This window comes from Oryctolagus cuniculus, chromosome 6 (genome assembly GCF_051225735.1).
Source record: "Oryctolagus cuniculus isolate XC-2025 breed Fujian yellow rabbit chromosome 6, ASM5122573v1, whole genome shotgun sequence".
Lineage (NCBI taxonomy): Eukaryota > Metazoa > Chordata > Mammalia > Lagomorpha > Leporidae > Oryctolagus > Oryctolagus cuniculus.
Window position 1 is genome coordinate 13,678,695 of NC_142872.1, and position 19,137 is coordinate 13,697,831.

General features: G+C 48.0%; 1 long non-coding RNA gene across 3 annotated transcripts; it reads right to left on the reverse strand.

Moving 5' to 3' along the window:
• Positions 1-1,852: 1,852 nt before the first annotated feature.
• LOC149126022 (uncharacterized) lies at positions 1,853-7,578 on the reverse strand. 3 transcript variants are annotated; one of them, XR_016235226.1, is made up of 4 exons: positions 7,456-7,578; positions 5,788-5,906; positions 4,866-5,105; positions 1,853-2,212 (listed from the first exon to the last, which is right to left on the reverse strand). It is a non-coding gene; the product is annotated as an uncharacterized LOC149126022 (long non-coding RNA). The 3 variants fall into 3 exon arrangements; XR_016235228.1 differs by having other exon boundaries at positions 7,469-7,567; XR_016235227.1 differs by lacking the exon at positions 1,853-2,212 and having other exon boundaries at positions 2,248-5,105.
• Positions 7,579-19,137: the final 11,559 nt, after the last annotated feature.

Genomic DNA, 19,137 nt, shown 5'->3' on the forward strand with positions numbered 1-19,137 from the left:
TGGAACCTTGAGCCTGGGACTCCTTCCAGATCTCCCACGTGAGTGGAAGGGGCCCAAGCACTTGGGCTGTCTCCCACTGCTTTCCCAGGCACACCAGCAGCGAGCCAGACTAGAAGGAGAGAAGCAGAGACTCAAAGTCCCTCCCTGATAGGGGAGGCCAGCATCACAAGTGGCAGCTTAAGCTGCTGTACCGCAACACAACACTCCCCTGCCCTTTATTAACACGAGTGAAATGTATCCCCACTTTTCTGTAAGGGTTGAGGCTTTGAGTAAAGCCCTTTTATATCTTTCCTGTTCTTACACTCTAGCCATTTTGTCCTGGAAAGCATCATTTTATCATGATTCTTAAAAAATTCTATTGGCTTACCAACTAGATTACTATTTTGTTGAAAATTCCACAAAAGCCTTAATGGTTTCATGTCATGCACCAACGTTCCACAGCCCACACACCAGAAATCAGAGGCAAACAGACTGGCAGTCGCATTAAAGCTCTGTCCAAATATTTACATTTTTAAACTGATTCCCTCTTTGCCTAGGTGAAATCCTCAGAGTTTCCAGTTCATTTGTGCGGGACCATGAGAGACACAGAGACAGAGGCTTTGTGTGGCTGTGCCTGTCACTAGATCCTTAGACTCACTTTTGCAAATTGAGCATCTAACACTATATAATAATAACAACAAAAAGGCGGATCTAACACAGAAAATAGCGAGCAAATTGCGGTGAATGCCACACTTGACAAGCTCACCAGCCTAGTCCTGGCCATCCACGGACACCTGTAAGAATATTATAGTTACTTAAATATAAAGGACTCCTGTGAAAATACTAAGCAGTGTAACATTCAAATTGTTCCATTTGCCCCTGAAGCCTGCACACTGTGGGCCAATTGTGAGACACTAAGGCCCCCGTAGTCCATGAACACCTGGAGAACGTTGACAAATATGCAAACTACAGCAGCTCCCACCGTGAAATGGAGAATCTGAACTCCAGATCGAATCATTTCTGACTCTCATTTAATTTCATTTGAAGGAAAAACATTCCTACAGCAGACAGCACAGGTGTTCTAGATTGAGGAACTTGACTTCACAGCTTATCTCGGCTGTTTTATTCCACACTGACTTTAAAAAAAAAAAAAAGGATTTATTTAGTTAATTATTTGAAAGTGAGAGAGAAGGAAGTATCTTCCAGCCACTGGTTCACTCCCCAAATGGCCACAATAGTTGGCGCTGGGCAAGGCCAAAGTCAGGTGCCAGGGACTCCATCTGGGTCTCACACATGGGTGCAGGGACCCAAGCACTCTGACCATCTTCTGCTGCCTTCCTAGACACATTACAGGAAGCTGGAGCAGAAGTGGAGCATCCGGGACTTGAACTGGTGCTCATGTGAGAGAGATCGACTCTTCGGATGACAGAAAAGGCGAGGGCTTGGCCAGATCGAAGCCAGGAGCCAGGAGCTTCTTCCAGATCCCCCACGTGGACGCAGGGACCCAAACACTTGGGCCATCCTTGGCTGCTTTCCTTGGCACATTAGCAGGGAGCTGGATTGGAAGTGGAGCAGCCAAGACTTGAACCAGCTCCCATTTGGGATGCCAATGTCACAGGCATCAGCTTTACCCAGAACACAACGCCAGTCTAAGAACAATTTAATCCACAGTGTTTTGAAGTCAGAAATATGGGCTCAAGTGGTGAAAGGTCAACATGAGGCCCTCGTTCCATCTCTATCAACGTGTCTTGAGGATAGCGTGCACTCACAGGTTTTGAAAACCTCCAAGGAAAATGCTTGTTGATGGCAGAAATAATTATTACAACCAAGGAATAGTAAAGAAAGGTAATAAATGACAAAATGGAAGTCTAACTGGTTCTTTTTTTAAAAGATTTATTTATATATTTGGAAGGCAGAGTTACACAGAAGCAGACAGAGAGGTCTTCCATCCACTGGTTCACTCCCCAAATGGCCTCAATGGCCGGAGCTGATCTGATCCAAAGCCAGGAGCCAGTAGCTCCCGCCAGGTCTCCCACACAGGTGCAGGGGCCGAAGGACTTGGATCATCTTCTACTGCTTTCCTAGGCCATAGCAGAGAGCTGGATCAGAAGTGGAGCAGCCGGGACTCGAACCAGCTCCGATACGGGATGCCAGCACTGCAGGCGGCGGCTTTACCCGCTACACCACAGTGTCAGCCCCATCACACTGGTTCATTTTTGAACTTCTCATAGGACTGCAGAAAAGACACACATTAGGAAATATCACATATTTTAAAAAATTTATTTATTTTAAAATGTGACAAAGAGGGAGAAACAGAGAGAGAGAGAGAGAGAGAGAGGGAACTTCCATCTACTGGTTCACTCCCTAAATGGCTATAATGGCCCAGGTCGGACCACACTGAAGCCAGGAGCCATGAACTCCATCCGGGTCTCCTGCAGGGGTGGCAGGGGCCCAAACACTTGGGTCACCTTCTGCTGCTTTCCCAGGTGCATTAGCAGGAATTTGGATCAGAAGTGGAGCCACCAGACTTGAACTATGGGATGCTGGCATTGCAGGAGGCAGCTTAACACACTACCCTGACAACACCAACCCTGAAATGTGACATCTCAAATGGAACAGTCTAGTAGGCTCACTGAGTGTACACTGGACTGAAGAAAGTCCACGTTGATTTAACTGGGAGCCACCTCTGAGTGTGCTGAAGGTAAAAACATCAACCTGAGTAACAAAACAACAGAGAGAGGGGCTTTCCAAGGAAGCCGGACGCTGATGTGGGAAGAGCAGAGTGCTGCAATGGGAACACACATGCCGGAGGAAACCTCATGTAGTCAGGGAAGTGGAGGCAAAGAAATGTTTTTAAGGAGAAAGGAGGAGGGTTACAACAGGTATTTGAAATGTTAATCAGTTGATCACAGGCCACATTGACTAGCAGCCAGGGTGCGAGTCTGAGGTTGACCAGTTGCTGGGCCGATGTCCTTGTGGAAATGTTTTCTGTGTAAGGTTATGGTTGCTCCCAGAGTCCTTTGTGATTGTTCCTGCCAGGCAATTACGCATAAGGATCCTTTGTTTATAGCCTCTCAGCTTTATGCTTGTGACGGCTGACAAGGGCAACTCCATTTTGATTCTGACAACTTGCCCATTCCTTTCACAGAGGAAATATTTTAGTTAACCTGTGAAGCTGGATATTAACATTTACCACCGACAGCCCTTTAAAAATAGACCCAGTACAGTGCTGCAGCCAAATGGTAAATAAATTGCCTGCTTTATCAGGTGAGGTGTTGGATACAAAGAGTATCTCACACCACTATTGCCACATAGGGGACACTGCACACAATCCTGGTTACTGAACTACAGCAGAGGCCCAGAGATGGGGGAGTGTTTGGCTTAGTGGCCAAGATGTTGTGTGGAATACCTGCATCCCAGATTAGAATGCTTAGGTCTGAGCCCCGGCTCCACTCCCAATTCCACCTTCCAGCTGAGCATCGCCCTGGGAGGTGGCAGGTGATGGCTCAAGTACTTGGGTCCCTGCCACCCACATAGGAGACCTGGATTGAGTTCCAGGCTCCTGGCTTCAACTTGACCCAGCCCTGTTTGTTGTGGGCATTTGGGGAGTGAACCAAGGGATAGCAGATCTCTAACTCTCTTTCAAATACAATTTCTGAATTTTAACTAAAACAAAGAAGTTGGTATAGAAGCTTTGTTAATAAGGTACAAATCAGCACAACCAGAATGCTTTCCAAACCAAGTCAGCACCTACAGGAAGGATCCTGCACGATGCTATGCTCACCTCCCAAGCTGTATCCCCATCTTCTCCTCTCTGAAAATTTTTATTTCAAAATAACTTAATACTTAGGAACAAAGTTTCCAAATGGTACAAGAACTTCACAGTACCCTCCACTCAGCTTCCCCAAATGTCCCTATCTTATGTAACTATAGTAAAATTATCAAAGCCAGGGAATTTAACATTGATTTTATACTATTACCTAATCAACAGTGCCACTTGACATTTCACCAGTTGTCCCACCAACACTTCTTCTGGTCCAGGACCTCATGTTTTACTTAGTCTTCACACCTGCTGTCTACTCCAACCTGGATGGTTCTGTAGCTCCTCTTTTTTCCTGATCATGACATTTTTTGTAGGATATAGCCTAGTAATTTGGAACAGGTTTCGTACTTTTGTTTTGTCTGATATTTTCCGCAAGATTTAGTTCAGGTGCTACATTTTTGGCAGGAATATCACAGAATTTCCATGGAGCCCTTTTCAATGCCACTTTTCTGAAGGATCATGAAGTCAATATTCTCCTTTCTGACAATAACATCGATCTCTTGGATAAGGACAGGTGCACCACGTTTCCCACCGTAACTCAAGCATTTCACAGGAAGACACTATGAGCCACTACAAATACTGTTTCTTATCAAGCTTTCACCCACTAGTTTAAAATATCCATTAAAGATTCTTGCCTTTAATAGCTATTACTAAGGTGTTTGTCAAATGGCAGTTTGATATTTTGTTCATAATTCATTAAAGGAAGAACTGTATATTATCCCCATCTGATATCTGATTATTCATTCATATCAACATGAATGCGTGGATGTTTTAAAAATTTACCCTTTAAAAGTTTTTATTGATTTTCTAATATGAAAGGCAGAGAGACATGGAGAGATCTTTCATCTGCTGCTTTACTCCCCAGATCCTACAACAGCCAGGGCTGGTCCAGGCCAAAGCCAGGAGCAGGGAACGCTCGCCAGGTCCCCCATGTGGGAGGCCAGAACAGGACAGGTTGAGCCATCACCACACTCTCAGGGCGCACAGGAACAGGGCTGCAAGCCAGGGAACCAGGACTCACACCATGCACTCTGTAGGGGATGCAGGCTGCTGCGCCACTCACCCCACGAATGTTTCATCTTATGGAGATAGTCGATTACTTGCACTTGTTTCTCGATCATCCTTGATTTGGCCTGTGAGAACTCGCTCCAGCGGCTCCGGCGTCTCCGGCGTCCGTTTGTCTTGACTGCACGCTGAACCCTTTCTCACTCCCCAGCACGAGATGTTTCCAATTCAGCTCCGACTGGTGCTGGCCTCGCTCCAGCCCTGCAGTCAGCGGCTTCTCCAAATAACCATTTTCTATCTGCACAGGGAGGGAGGGAGTTAAACAGGAACCTCTAGCTCTAGACTCAGTCCTGGCTTCCCATGCACTGAGTCCCTCTCTGATACCAATACCTGGAGGGACTCCCCAGAAAGTCGGTTATTTGAGAAAAGATTCTAAAATGTTACAGGACCATTTTTAAACTTTGGCTGAGACAAACTGGATTGTGGTTTTCCCAGCCAGCTTCTGGCCTCCTTGTCATTATAGTTCCACATACATCAAGCATTAAAGTTCCCTCAGAGACCCAAGGCCTCCATCTACCATTTCAACAAAATATTGAATTATGTGTTTCTTGGTAGGGAACAACAAAAGTCCTCTTTTTAAGGGATCGGTTTCAACATTCAGAAAGTTCGAAAGGGCTAGCGAGACGGAGACTTTGTAGGGAATAAAATCTTTCAGATGCACTGCAGAAAACTGAAGCCTCCACGTAAGTCCCTAGCAGACGGCTACAGACATCACACAAGACTGCAGCTCAGCTGGACATGGCAGAGAGCGCCAGCTCTTTCCAGCATCCAGCTCCTCTTTCTTAACTAGTGGAAGCTTAACTTTCAGCCGGGCACCTAACAGTCCCAAGCCAAGCCAGGCTCTCCAAGCACCTTTAACACGGGGTGTGACCATGTGTCCCGGTTCTGAGTAGAAGTGACATTTGTAGCTCCCCACTTACATCCTTGAGGACACAGGTCGTGTTCACTGCCTCCCCTTTTTCGTATTTCTCTTGGCTGAGACACAGATAGTCTGGCAAGGCTAGAGACGCCATCTTGGGCAAAACACAGAGGTCACATGCTAAAGAAGACGCAGGTTAAAGGCGACAAAATAGAAAAGACCAAGTCTGACACCACGAAGTCAGCTTATACGGAGGTTGAAGCATGAGAAACTGACCTCTGGGGAATTTTTTTTTTATGTCTTTGAAAGGCAGAGAGAGAGAGAGATCTTCTGTCCTCCGGTTCACTCCCCAAATGCTCACAGCAGCTGGGGCAGGGACAGGCTGAACCGGAAGCCCAGAACTCAATCCAGATCTCCCACTGAGTGTGAGTGTCGGGTAACCAAATGCTGCAGCCATCCCTGCTGCCTCCTGGGTACGCATTAGCAGGAAGCTGGGCTCAGAAGCAAAGCCAGCACTCAAAACGCATGCACTGTGATGTGGGCCACGGGCATCCTAGCAGCGTCTTAACTGCTGCGCCCACGCCCACCCCAGGCCGTGTGGTCCTTTAAACACTGCTGTTTGGGGGGTTTTGTTAGAACAGTTAGTCCTGATGTAGGCAGGCAAGTAGGATAAAATTGATTAGGTGTGTGAGCTGGAAGACCACGCCCCCGTGTGAGCTCATGCCCCTACCTGACCCAACCTGTACACCCACCTGCCAATCAGACAATGCAACCACTCCCTGTTTGGGAGTGAATAAAAGGCCTGGAACACAGTGGGCCCTCCCTGTGGCCTTCTCTGCCTTCCCTTTGCTGCCATGTTAAGCTACCTGTGGCTTCTCTAACCATATGCTTGCTCCACATGGCTTACTCCTAGCCTGCTCTCTGCCTGGCGTGGATCTGACTTAGCTTCTAGACTCCTCCTCCCCTAAATAGAGCCCTCACTCTCCTGTGCATTTCTCTCACGGAATAAAATCCTTAAAAACTTAGCGTGCCGTCTGGTCTATGAGAGCCAGTATTCAGAATTCTCCTCTGAATACCCGCAAGCTTATGAATATTGAAAATTATTAGTAAGCAGCCTGATCTCAATCCTATGTCTAACAATGTAAACCTAGTATCTAAAGAGCGAGTTTTGTAACAAAAGATCAATATGAAATTCATATAATGATAGGTCAGGAAACAAACACTGAGGAAATCCAGGGTGGAAAACTGGTAATTTTTGTTGTGGCCTAGCAAAAATTTGGTTCAACTGTTACCTACTGTATACTGGGAAATCGACCATGAACTATCAGAGCCTGTAACTTCAGGGGAACTGGATGGAAACTTTTGCCACTGGAAGCCACATTTTACAAAAGAGATGGAGGAGAGATCTTTTTCCCTGAGATGAGAATGCATTTTTGTTAAAGGCGGACCTCTCTCTCTGGGGATCTCCACCGAGTGCGGGTGCAGTGATTTGGGTGCTGGGAGAGTTAAAGAGCCAGTTCTTCCTTGCCAAACACTGGAGCAGCGACAGGAGGCAGCTCTCAAGGGAAGACGAGACAAGGCGGCCCCCAAGCCTGCCTTAGTGCCTCTCATAAGGACGTCCCAGGTCAACACAGGGGCACCAACTCCGTCCAGACATCAGACTCTGGCTGCACCAGCCCACACCATCCGTGCTTCAAATGACCCTGTAGAAGCTGCCAGAAAAGGATACAGTGCAACGATACAGTGCACCAAAGTGGTCACCAGCAGGTCCAGTTTCCCAGTTCCAGAAACTGTATCAGGGTGGGGACTTTCCACCTAAAACCAACAGAAGCAAAGAAACCACAAAACTGCCGGGTAGGGCAGGGGAGGGGAGGGATCTTTTATTCCCAGAGACACAATGAGGCTGTTGTCTGATTTCTGCCCCTTTGCAAGGCGGGGTCCCGCCAGCAGAGACTCAGATTGTGGGTGGAACAGTTTGAGAATTTAATAAGGGAATTGTTTGCGAATTGTGGGGAGAAGTAGGAGCCTGGGAGGGAGAGGGAGGCACCCCCTTACCTAGGCACACTGCGGGGTTGTCACCTGTGATAGTCACTGTGAACAGGAGACTTCAAAGCTGCCTGACCAGAGATACGATTTTTGTAAGAATTTTCTAACAACTCTTTCATTTCTATTGTTTTAAAATTTATTTACTTTTAATTTATTTGAAAGGCAGAGCTCCAGAGAGAGAGAGAGAGAGAAAGAATGAGATCCTCCATCCACTTGCCTAATGGCTGCAACAGCGGGCTGGCCAGGCAGAAGCCAGGAGCCAGGAGCCAGGAACCTCCTCCGGGTCCCACACGTGGGCACGGGAGTCCAAGGACTTGGGCCATCCTCCGCTGCCCTCCCAGGCGCACCAGCAGGGGAGCTCAAGAGTCTCCCTACTCTCTTTCCAAAAATGCAGTCAAGGTCCGTTTTGCTCTGAGATGACTGATTTTTCCCTTTTGTGAATGTCATGCAATGAGCCTGGGTTATGGGAGGTTTTGGGCTTCTCCTGGAGGCTGAAAGTTTTCTTGGTTGTCAGAGGATTCCGCTGTTTCCTGCCCATGGCAAATCTCCAGTTTAGCCAGAGGCTCCCTTCACTGCACACGTACCAAAATCATCTTTTTTTTAATTTTTTTTTAATTTTTTTGGCAGGCAGAGTGGACAGTGAGAGAGAGAGACAGAGAGAAAGGTCTTCCTTTGCCGTTGGTTCACCCTCCAATGGCCGCCGCGGCCGGCACACTGTGGCCGGCGCACCGCGCTGATCCGATGGCATGAGCCAGGTACTTATCCTGGTCTCCCATGGGGTGCAGGGCCCAAGCACTTGGGCCATCCTCCACTGCACTCCCTGGCCACAGCAGAGAGCTGGCCTGGAAGAGGGGCAACCGGGACAGAATCCGGCACCCCCTCTGGGACTAGAACCCAGTGTGCTGGTACTGCAAGGCGGAGGATTAGCCTATTGAGCTGCGGCGCCGGCCCCCAAAATCATCTTGACGAGCAATCCACTTGTCTTCACTAGTCACCGTAGCTCCAGGTCCCAGGTGATTATTTTGAACTTGAACATGATCAGTGGCTCCTTGCTCCTGAGCCCCTAAACCCTTTCCTTCAGACCACCCCATCTTCTCTGGCACGGAATCATCGTTATTCCACGCTTGGATCTGCAGCCCACTTCTCTTCCCCTGACCTGCACCCTCGCACCCAGGTCAGGACTCTGTGTCCTGCACTCACGCTCGCCCTGCATCGACATCTGGCCGAGCCTGTGACGCCTGCAGCTCCAGTTCTGGTGATTGGCGTTGCCCAGCATAAAACGAGATGTGACCGTCACTGAGGGACACGGCAGCCTTGGGCAAGAGCTCCTGGAATAAATCTTGCAGGCTCTCTGTGTGTGCCTTCCTCTAACTTTCCTCTGGAGCACTCCAGGGGCTGAACCCAGCTGGGAACCAGAACGAGGAAGCTCCTGATGGAATCTAGTATGGCAGAGAAAACCAGGATAGAAAAAGAAATGTCGGTGATGTGGAGGAGTAAATAAACCACATTCCCCGCACATACACACACCCCCAAACCTACACCAGCAGAAAAGCTATGCAGTCTCCAAGAAAGCTTAATAAAACCCAGCGTCCACCCTGATGAGACCACAGTGGGCAGTGGACTGAGATGCTTCCAGAACACAGAACGAGACATTGTCATGCAGGCCTGGGGAGGGACAGAAGCCATCCCCAGGGAAGAGGTGCCCGCACTTCCTGCCCATCAGGACAGCCGACAGCCTGCTGCTGTAAATAGGGGTTTCAGCTCTGGTGGTTGTGCTGCTGGGGAGAGAAGGCACTCAGCCTTCAGTTCCTAAGGGGCTGGGCCACGAGGAACCATATCCAGACGTTGGAGGTATGCACCCCCGCGGAATCCCACACTCTGCTCACGACAGTGGGAGTTAGACGGGACCTGGCAGTTGCCTCACCTTTGATAGGAAGAGAAATTAATATGCTTCATTGGCGAGAGAAAGCAAGTACATAGATATTTCACTGGTTAAAGGAACGGACTGTGGCAGACAGTTAATTGTCCTCCAAAATCTGTTTTCCCCACTTTCCTTTAAAAATGGAGTCAATGACCAGTGCCGGGCTCACTAGCCTACTCCTCCACCTGAGGCGCTGGCACACCGGGTTCTAGTCCTGGTTGGGGCGCTGGATTCTGTCCTGGTTGCCCCTCTTCCAGGCCAGTTCTCTGCTGTGACCCAGGAGTGCAGTGGAGGATGGCCCAAGTGCTTGGGCCCTGTACCCCATGGGAGACCAGGAGAAGCACCTGGCTCCTGGCTTTGGATCAATGCGGTGCGCCAGCTGCAGAGGCCATTGGGGGGTGAACCAACGGAAGGAAGACCTCTCTCTCTCTCTCTCTCTCTCTCTCTCACTCTCACTCCCACTGTCTAACTCTGCCTGTCAAAAAAAAAAATGGACTCTATGAGGTAGACATCACAGCACAGCAGGTTAAACCTCCACTCGCAGAGCCCATATCTTGTATCAGAAGGACTTCCAAGTCCCACTACTCTGCATCTGATCCAACTCCCTGCTAATGGACCTGGGAATGCAGTGGGTCATGGTCCAACTACTTGGGTCCCTGTCATCCTTGTGGGAGTCCTGGATGTGGTTCAGGCTCCTGGCTTCAGCCTGGCCCAGCCTCAGCTGTTGCAGCCACCTAGGGAGTAAAGCAGCAAATGGAAGATGTTCTCTCGTATACTTTTCCCTCCCTCTTCCCCCCCCCCATCTCTCTGTCACTATGCCTTCCAAATAAAAAATAAATAAAATAAATCTTAAAAAATAAAATTATATTCCCCTGGGGTGGGCATTTGTCCTGCCAGTTAAGACATTGGGGAGGACACTCACATCCCACTCTGGGTACCTGGGTATTTTATCAGCTCCAGTTCCCAGTTCTGCACGCCTGGGGGCAGTGGGAATAACTCATGTAGTTTGATCCCTGCCACTGAAGTGGGAAATCTGGATTGAGTTTCCATCTCCCAGCTTTGGCCTGGCTGATATGGGCATTTGGAAAGTGCGTCAGCACATAGGATCCCTCTTTCTTTGTCTGTTACTATCTCTGTCTCTCTCTCTGTCTCTGTCTGTCTGTCTCTCTCTCAAATTTAAAAAAATAGTAACAAAAATAGAAGCCCCAAATTATAATCCAAACCTCTGCCTTAACTAAGACTTAAACAAGAGTGTAACCGATGAGACTAGGAAATGTAGTGACCCTGGAGAGAAGGACCCACTGCTAGGTTTATTTTTTTATCGAAAGATTTCTTTATTTATTTGAAAACCAGAGTTACACAGAGAGAAAGGATAAGGCAGAGGGGGTGGGGGACCTTCCATCCACTGGTTCACTCCTCAGCTGGCTGCAATGGCCGGAGCTGCGCCTATCTGAAGCCAGGAGCCAGGAGCTTCTTCCAGGTTTCCCACATAGGTGCAGGGGCCCAAGGACTTGGGCCATCTTCTACTGTTTTCCCAGGCCATAGCAGAGAGCTGGACTGGAAGAGGAGCAGCTGGGACTCAAACCTGCGCCCATATGGGATGCCGGCACTGCCACAGCAGCAGCCCTTGCTACGTTTAGAGACAGATCACTGTGCCTCCTGTCGCACTCACACCAGAGCCTTCTCTGAGTTCAGGACCCTTTGGGAGACTGTTAGCACCTTGACACGAGAATCCTGGGATTTCCTGGTTGGCATCGTGTACAACAAAAGACTTCTCTGGTACAGCATTCAGAGGCTTAGCATTCTCTCCTTGGCTCCCAGACTGAGGCGGCTGTATGAACAAAGGCATCCTGCGTGGCCCTAAAATCAGGAATTATGTGGGGGCTTGTTCTGTGGCGTAACCGGTTAAGCTACCTCCTGTGATGCGAGTATCCCATATGGGCACCAATTTGAGTCCTGGTTGCTCCACTTCTGATTCAGTTCTCTGCTCATGACCTGGGAAAGCAGTAGAGGATGGCACAAGTGCTTGGGCCCCTGCACTCAGGTGGGAGACCCAGAGTAAGCTCCTGGGTCCTGGATGCTGACCAACCCGGCCCTGGCCATTGCAGCCATTTGGGGAGTGAACCAGGGGACGGTGCTCTCTCTCTTTCTCTTCTCTCTGTAATTCTGTCTTTCAAATAAATTTTTTTAAAAGAAATTACTTGGACAAACAGAAAATTCTCCCCCTTGTGTTTGGGGGACCAAAGAGTATAATCTTTTTTTTTTTCTTTCAGACATAAGAAGTCCATCAACGGTAAAAAAAAAAGTACTTGGTAATGAATAAAAGTGCTCTGTGCAAAGGGGGATAGAGCGTGAAGCTCGGGGGTGAGGGAGTGGTCTCTAAGGGGCCAGGAGACAGGGACAGGGACAGGGAGAGAATGACTGTCACCCAGTGAGACAGCCTTGCAGAGGCAGACTTGCAGCTGAGCCAAATACATGACGGAAACCAGAGCTGGTCAGGATGAAAGCACAACTTAAAAAGTGAGCTCACAAAACCCATTCCAAGTGGGCATCGTGCGTGTGCAGAGCTGGACTTGGTCTCAGTGTCTCCTGCCTGTTTGCTAAGCACGACCAAGCTCGACTGCCCAGAAGGGACAGTGGAGGGCAACCAGTGAGCACAGCCCCCTGTGATGGGCTCAGCGCACGGAAGATCACTCTGTGCTTGACGCGTGTTGAAACCTGCTTTCGAAACACAGCTAAGGAAGTGAAAGTAAGGTGAGTAGCAACTATGAAAGTCGAGGAATACAAACATCAAGTTCTACTTAACCAGGCAGTCTGCTTCAATACTGCGATTTCTGTTTACCATAAATACCCACCAGGCAAGCTGACCCCCTTGTGGACTGTCAGAGGTTCACAAAGAGAACCAGCACCAGATGTTCACGGTGCCGGTCAGTATCCCCACCTTCCTGCTCCCTTGACGATCTTTCCCTGCTTGACAGAGTCCATTCCTCACTTTAGTTTTAATTAATTATTTACTTATTTAAATGGCAGAAGGAGAGAGAGCACTTCCACCCTCTGGCTCACGTCCCAAATTCCTGTAACGACATCCACAACTAGGTCAAGATGCAGCCAGTGTCCAGGAATTCAATCCGGGTGTCCCACGTGGATGTCAGGGACCTCACCAGCTGCCTCCCAGAGTGCACGTGAGCAGGAAGCCGGAATGGAAGAAAGATCCAGAATTCAAGTACAGGTCTCAAATATGGGATGAGGGCTTGCCAAGTGGCAGCCTAACTGTTACAGCAAACATATGCCCATCCATTACTCCTTTTAAAAATATCCTAGGGGCCAGCGCCATGGCTCACTTGGTTAATCCTCCATCTGCGGTGCCAGCATCCCATATGGGTGCCAGTTCTAGTCCCAGTTGCTCCTCTTCCAGTCCAGCTCTCTGCTGTGGCCCAAGAGGGTAGTGAAGGATGGCTCAAGTGCTTGGGCCCCTGCACCTGCATGGGAGACCAGAAAGAAGCGCCTGGCTCCTGGCTTCGAATCGGCATAGCTCCGGCTGTGGCGGCCATTTGGGGGGTGAACCAACAGAAGACCTTTCTCTCTGTCTCTCTCTCTCTCTCACTGTCTAACTCTGTCAAATAAAAAAAAATTATCCTTACTATGGCCAGCATGTGGCAAAATAGGTAAAGCTACCACCTGCAGTGCCAGCATCCCATATGAGTGCCAGTTTAAGTCCCAGCTGCTCCACTTCCCATCCAGCTCTCTGCTATGGCCTGGGAAAGCAGTAGAAGATGGCCCAAGTCCTTGGGCCCCTGCACCTGCGTGGGAGACCCAGAAGAAGCTCCTGGCTCCTGACTTCAGATCAGCCCAGCTCTGGCCATTGCAATCACTTGGGGAGTGAACCAAAGATGAAAGAAGTCTCTCTCTCTCTTTCTCTCTCTCTCTCTCTCTCAATCCCTCTGCCCCTCTGTAACTCTACCTTTCAAATAAATAAATCTTAAAAAAAAAGGAATATCCTTATTGCTGATTTCCTATGTATACTATTATAAAATGATTAAAAGAGGGAGTAAAATGTTAAAATATGGTTATAAAATACATTTTAATTGAATTAATTTTAATGGAAAATGAAAGAGTCTATATATTGTATATTGATTTCTAAAAACATTTGCTTCCCACTGTAGGGGTTTCAGAGTCCTTTTCTGTATCTGCAGTAAGTGGGAAACTAGCAATTGAAGCATAATACCAAAGGAATTCTCCAAAATGTTCACCAGAATTAAGTCATAAAGTCAATCCTGGTATCTGCTAACCAAGAAATTAATTCTGTTGAATATCACTTCCTATCTGTATGACCTTGCACAAGCCAGTTAACCTTTCTTGTTTTATCACATCTAAAATGAGAATAAAAATCTCTCTTTATCTGCATGAGAAAGACAACAGAAAGAGTACAAACAAAGCAGTAATAAACTGTCAAGTGCCGTGGCAACCAGACTGCATTTAGGCAAAGTTGCTGCCAGAGCTCAGCCTCTCCAACTCTGCCTTGCTCAGCCCCATGCTGGCAATCCCAGTCTCCGTTCTTGCTCTGTGAGTTCTTACACTCTCAGTGCCTTGACACTTGGTGAAAAGGGGGAATTATATTCTCTGCCTATTGCAGTTGTTGTAGGGACAACCTGGGAAGCCCCTGATGCAATGCTTAGCACACTGTCCACTCCAGGAGCACAAGAAGCAACAGGCAAAAGCAAGCAGAGGTTGACTCCTCCACGTCTCTCCTTTGCAGATGAGGAGCCTGGAGTCCAGAAAGCACTGGAAGTGTTGGCTGCATGCAAAGCAGACTTGCATTCGCTCCCGGTCTCTGCACATTTGGGGCTCTTTTCACAGGTAAGAGATCAAAGCGGAAGTCATGAAGCCCTGTTTCCCAGTGGGGTCTTTCCATGAAGCCAGGGTATGGGAGAGACCAGGGCAGGAGAGAGGAACTGAGGTCCTATCCCACATGTTCATTGCACTATGTATAGCCCCTCTCTCACCCAAACCTTCTAATTAAGATTTTATGATTTGCTAAAATATATTCTGGTATGTCACAAATGGAAGATACTAGCCTCAGAAGGAGTGGGGTGGAGCCACAAGCATCTGCATGAAGGACAGACTCCATGTATTTGGGAATGCGAGGCAGCTGCCCCGCGTATCTGCAGTATGGTTCCATGTTGCTCTGCGTGTATAGAAACAGGGCAGCAAGCCTGAAACAGCACCTTGCACACCATCAGCAGGGCGCTCCTTCCACATTATAAAGACTTTTCTCCTCTATCAGAGTTTTCTATTGTTTATATTCTTAGGTGTATCTGTGATTTTGATCATCAGGGAACAATAAAGCTTAGTTTAAGCAAAACAGCTGCTAAGGGGCAGTTCTGCTCCACTGGTCAGGACACTCACGTATCACAGGTTGCCTGGGTTCAGTCCCCAGCCCAGGTTTCCAGCCCCAGCTTCCTGCTAATGCACACTGTGGGAACCAGTGGCTGAGTGGCTCCAGTACCTGAGTGTCAGCCACTCATGTAGGAGACTGGGTTTAGTTCCTGGACCCTGGCCTTGGGGCCTGGTCATTGCAGGCCTTTGAGTAGCAGATCAGTGGAGGGGAGTTCCCTTTCTGTCTCTCTGCCTCTGTGTCTCTCAAATTAATACATAAATAAAATATTAAACTATTGAAATAATAAAAAATTAATGGCATCAAAGTAAAATTATTCAGATATGCATGAAGCCAGAAGCAAAATGAAAAGAGTAAAGCATTACATATGATTAAAAGTCTTGACATGGCTGATGAAAATATTCACTTCCTTCTTTAAAGATGATAGCATTTCCATATTATAAACAGGAAAAAATAAAACAACAGAGGGAGGCACTTTTGATGGAACATATTTTCCCCACATTTCTTTTTTTTTTTTTTTTTTTTTTTTTTGACAGGCAGAGTGGACAGTGAGAGAGAGAGAGACAGAGAGAAAGGTCTTCCTTTGCCGTTGGTTCACCCTCCAATGGCCGCCGCGGCCGGCGCGCTGCGGCCGGCGCACCGCGCTGATCCGATGGCAGGAGCCAGGAGCCAGGTGCTTTTCCTGGTCTCCCATGGGGTGCAGGGCCCAAGCACCTGGGCCATCCTCCACTGCACTCCCTGGCCACAGCAGAGGGCTGGCCTGGAAGAGGGGCAACCGGGACAGAATCCGGCGCCCCGACCGGGACTAGAACCTGGTGTGCCGGCGCCGCTAGGCGGAGGATTAGCCTATTGAGCCGCGGCGCCGGCCTTTTCCCCACATTTCTGACTTAACAAAGAAAACAAAACTGTCTGTGTTGTCAGCAGATAGGAAAGTCTCCTGGACCCTACATTTCAAAATAAAATAGGAATGAGGGTTTGCCACAGCAGTTAAGTCTCCACTTGGGACGCCCGCATCCCATAAGGGAGTGCCTGGTTCAAGTGCCAGCTGCTCTACTCCCGATGCAGCTTGCAGAGGCAGCAGGTGATGGGTTCCCGTATGTGGCTGGGTCCCTGTCACTCACTTGAGAGATCCAGGTTGAGTTGCATGCCCCAGATTTTGTCCTGGGCCAGCTCTAGTTGGTACAGACATTTGGAGAGTGAACCAGTAGATAAAAGATATTCTCTCTCTCTCTCTCTCTCTCTCTCTCTCTCTCTCTCTCTCTCTCTCTCTCCCCTTTCAAGTAAAATGAAAATAAATAAAAAGGAAATAAATCTAAATTATGCATGGAGCACACGCACCACAGCCTGCACAGTTTCGTGCACTGTTACCTGGAGTCCTGACTCCAGGGAGCATAACGTCACCTGGGTCCCCTGAAGCCTGCCACTGTGTTCATAAGGGAGTGTGGACAAGTGTGCAACAGCAAGAGCCATAATCTTCTCCAAATTCACAAAGCATAATTTTTTAAATTATTATTTAAAATTTTTGAAAATATTTAAGTTGTTTATTTGAAAGTCAATTTCCAGAGAGAGATCCTCCATTCACTGCTTCACTCCCCAAATGCCTGCGGTGGCCAGGGCTGGGCTAGGCCAAAGCCAGGAGCTTGGAACCCCATCTTAGTCTCCCATGTAGGTGGCAGGGACCCAACCATTTAAGCCACAACCACTGGCCCCCAGGATCTGCTTTAGCAGGAAGCTGGTACTGACCAGGGAGCTGGGACTCCAACCTGGGAATTGGACATCCCAATCTAATGTCTTAACTGCTAAGCCAAACGCTCTTCCCTGGTATCTTGACTGTAGCTAAGTTAGAGCTGTGTTGGATCTCCAACCACACACACAGTTGTGAAAGAGTACATTTGTGTTAAGACTAAATCTGTGGTGATCTGTTACAGCAGCAATAGAGGCCTAATACAAAACCTTTCCAAATCGCTGATGTGTGAGCTGAGCCAACTACTGTTGTTTCAAGCCACTATGTTTTGGTCCGGATTGCTCCTTGCAGTAAGTAACTGGTACAAGAACATTAAGGCTCAGGGGGATTAATATTTCCATGTGACCCAAAAAGTTCAGTTGCCTAGCCCTGCTATTACTTTTTTTTTTTTTTTTCAAAGATTGATTTATTTATTTGAAAGGCAGAGTTACAGAGAGAGACAGAGAGAGGGAGAGATCTTTCATCTGCTGATTCATTCCCCAGATGGCTTCAACAACCCGGGCTGAGCCAGGCCGAAGCCAGGAGTCAGGAGCTGCTTTCTGGTTTCCCATGTTGGTGCAGGGCCCCAAGGACTTGGGCCATCTTCTGCTGCTTTCCCAGACACATTAGCAGAGAGCTGGATAGGAAGTAGAGCAACTAGGACTTGAACCGGCACCCCTATGGGATGCTGGCGCTGCAGACAGTAGCTTTACCAGCTATGCCACAGCGCAGGCCCCTGCAGTTACTGCTTTTCATGTGAAAACTCGAAGCCTCCACTGCCAGAACTTCACCAGCCAGTTCCTCCTCCAGCCGCTCTCTGACTCTGCTCTCCCAGGATCTCAAGGAGCCTGTTTGTGCAACCCCAGTGTGGCCTCTGCTCTGTCCTTGTTGTCAGTGGGGTTTTGGTCATCACTCCTCTGTCATTCTCCAAGAAGACAGCCTGACACCATGACTTCAAAGTCAACACGTTTCAGCCCAAACACATTGTTCTCAAGAAGGACAGCTGCCTAAAAAGCTAACAGAAGATAAGAGAATAATTAACAGCTCTTGAGCAGGTTGTCCAACATTTTTGTGACAACAGGTGAAATACAGTGTCACACGGTGCCATTTGTAGAAAAAAATAAACATGATTTTTGAATGTTTAAAAATACTGCTCCAATATAGAGCAAACATGAGCATATCCCTCTGTAATCTAAGACTCAGGGAAAAATTGCTGTGTTGGGATCGCAATTTTACTAATTGAAGAGAATTGACAGAGCCCATCAAAATCAAACAAGAGGATTCGAGACTAGGCTTCATCAGAAAATATGCAAGGGTAAAGCCAGCATTCCAAGAGCCCTTAGAGAAGGCTATCAGTAAACAGAGATGGGCAAGCCCTTAGGTGGTGGAGTAGCGGTCTGGTTCCTTGAGCCTGCACATCAAAAGTAGTTTCAGCCGTAAGGTAATACGGACACCATCCAGCCACAGAGAGGACTTGCGTTAGGTTCCAAAAACGTGAAAACTGTGAAGATTATAATTGTCCTGTCAGTGCGCACTCCTTCTGTTGCATGTGACGGAAAATCGAACTCAAACTTGTCTGATTAATAAAAGTAATGTATTGCTGCATATCTCTGAAGGCCATGGGATAGGCTTCAGGCACAGTGTGATACAGGGGCTTGGGCAACGTTACATGAGCTCACTGGTCATCTCACTGTTGATCTCTGTGTTTTGCTTCATCCTGATGCATCTCCCACTCCAATACCAAGATGGCTGCATCAACTTCAGATCTCACATCTGTAAATCACCCAATTCTTGGGAAATGTGCGTGACTTTCTTTCTCAAAGGTTCCACCAACATCTCCACATGTCTCCTTGACTCCAGCTGAGTTAGATGTCCAAAAATGACACTGTTACCTGGTGATGGGATTGGGCTATGCCAACTGGTTTCAGTGGTTCAGAAGAAACAATCCCTCCATCACAGATATGTCAGCAAGGCTCCCCAAAGGAGGTTTAAGATGCTGGGAAGAGTATGAGCTTACATTGGGCAGCAGTAAGAGCCCGCTAGGACACAATGTTTTGTTATGGAAAGGTATTTTGAGTACTGTTGCATATTTTCAATTGAGAAGTAGAGTCATTCGGATGTACAATCACCTGTGGTCTAACACAATAGAAGAGTAACAAAGCAGGCCACTTGGACAGCTGGTGAGGTAATGATTTTGTTCCTCGCGCAGTCACTGTGTGTCTTTTCCAGCCTTGTCTCCTATGACATCGCCATGCAGACTTTGCTCCAGCACCATCTGTTGGCTTTCTCGATTGCTCACATGTTCACCTTGATCTCCCCATTCCTC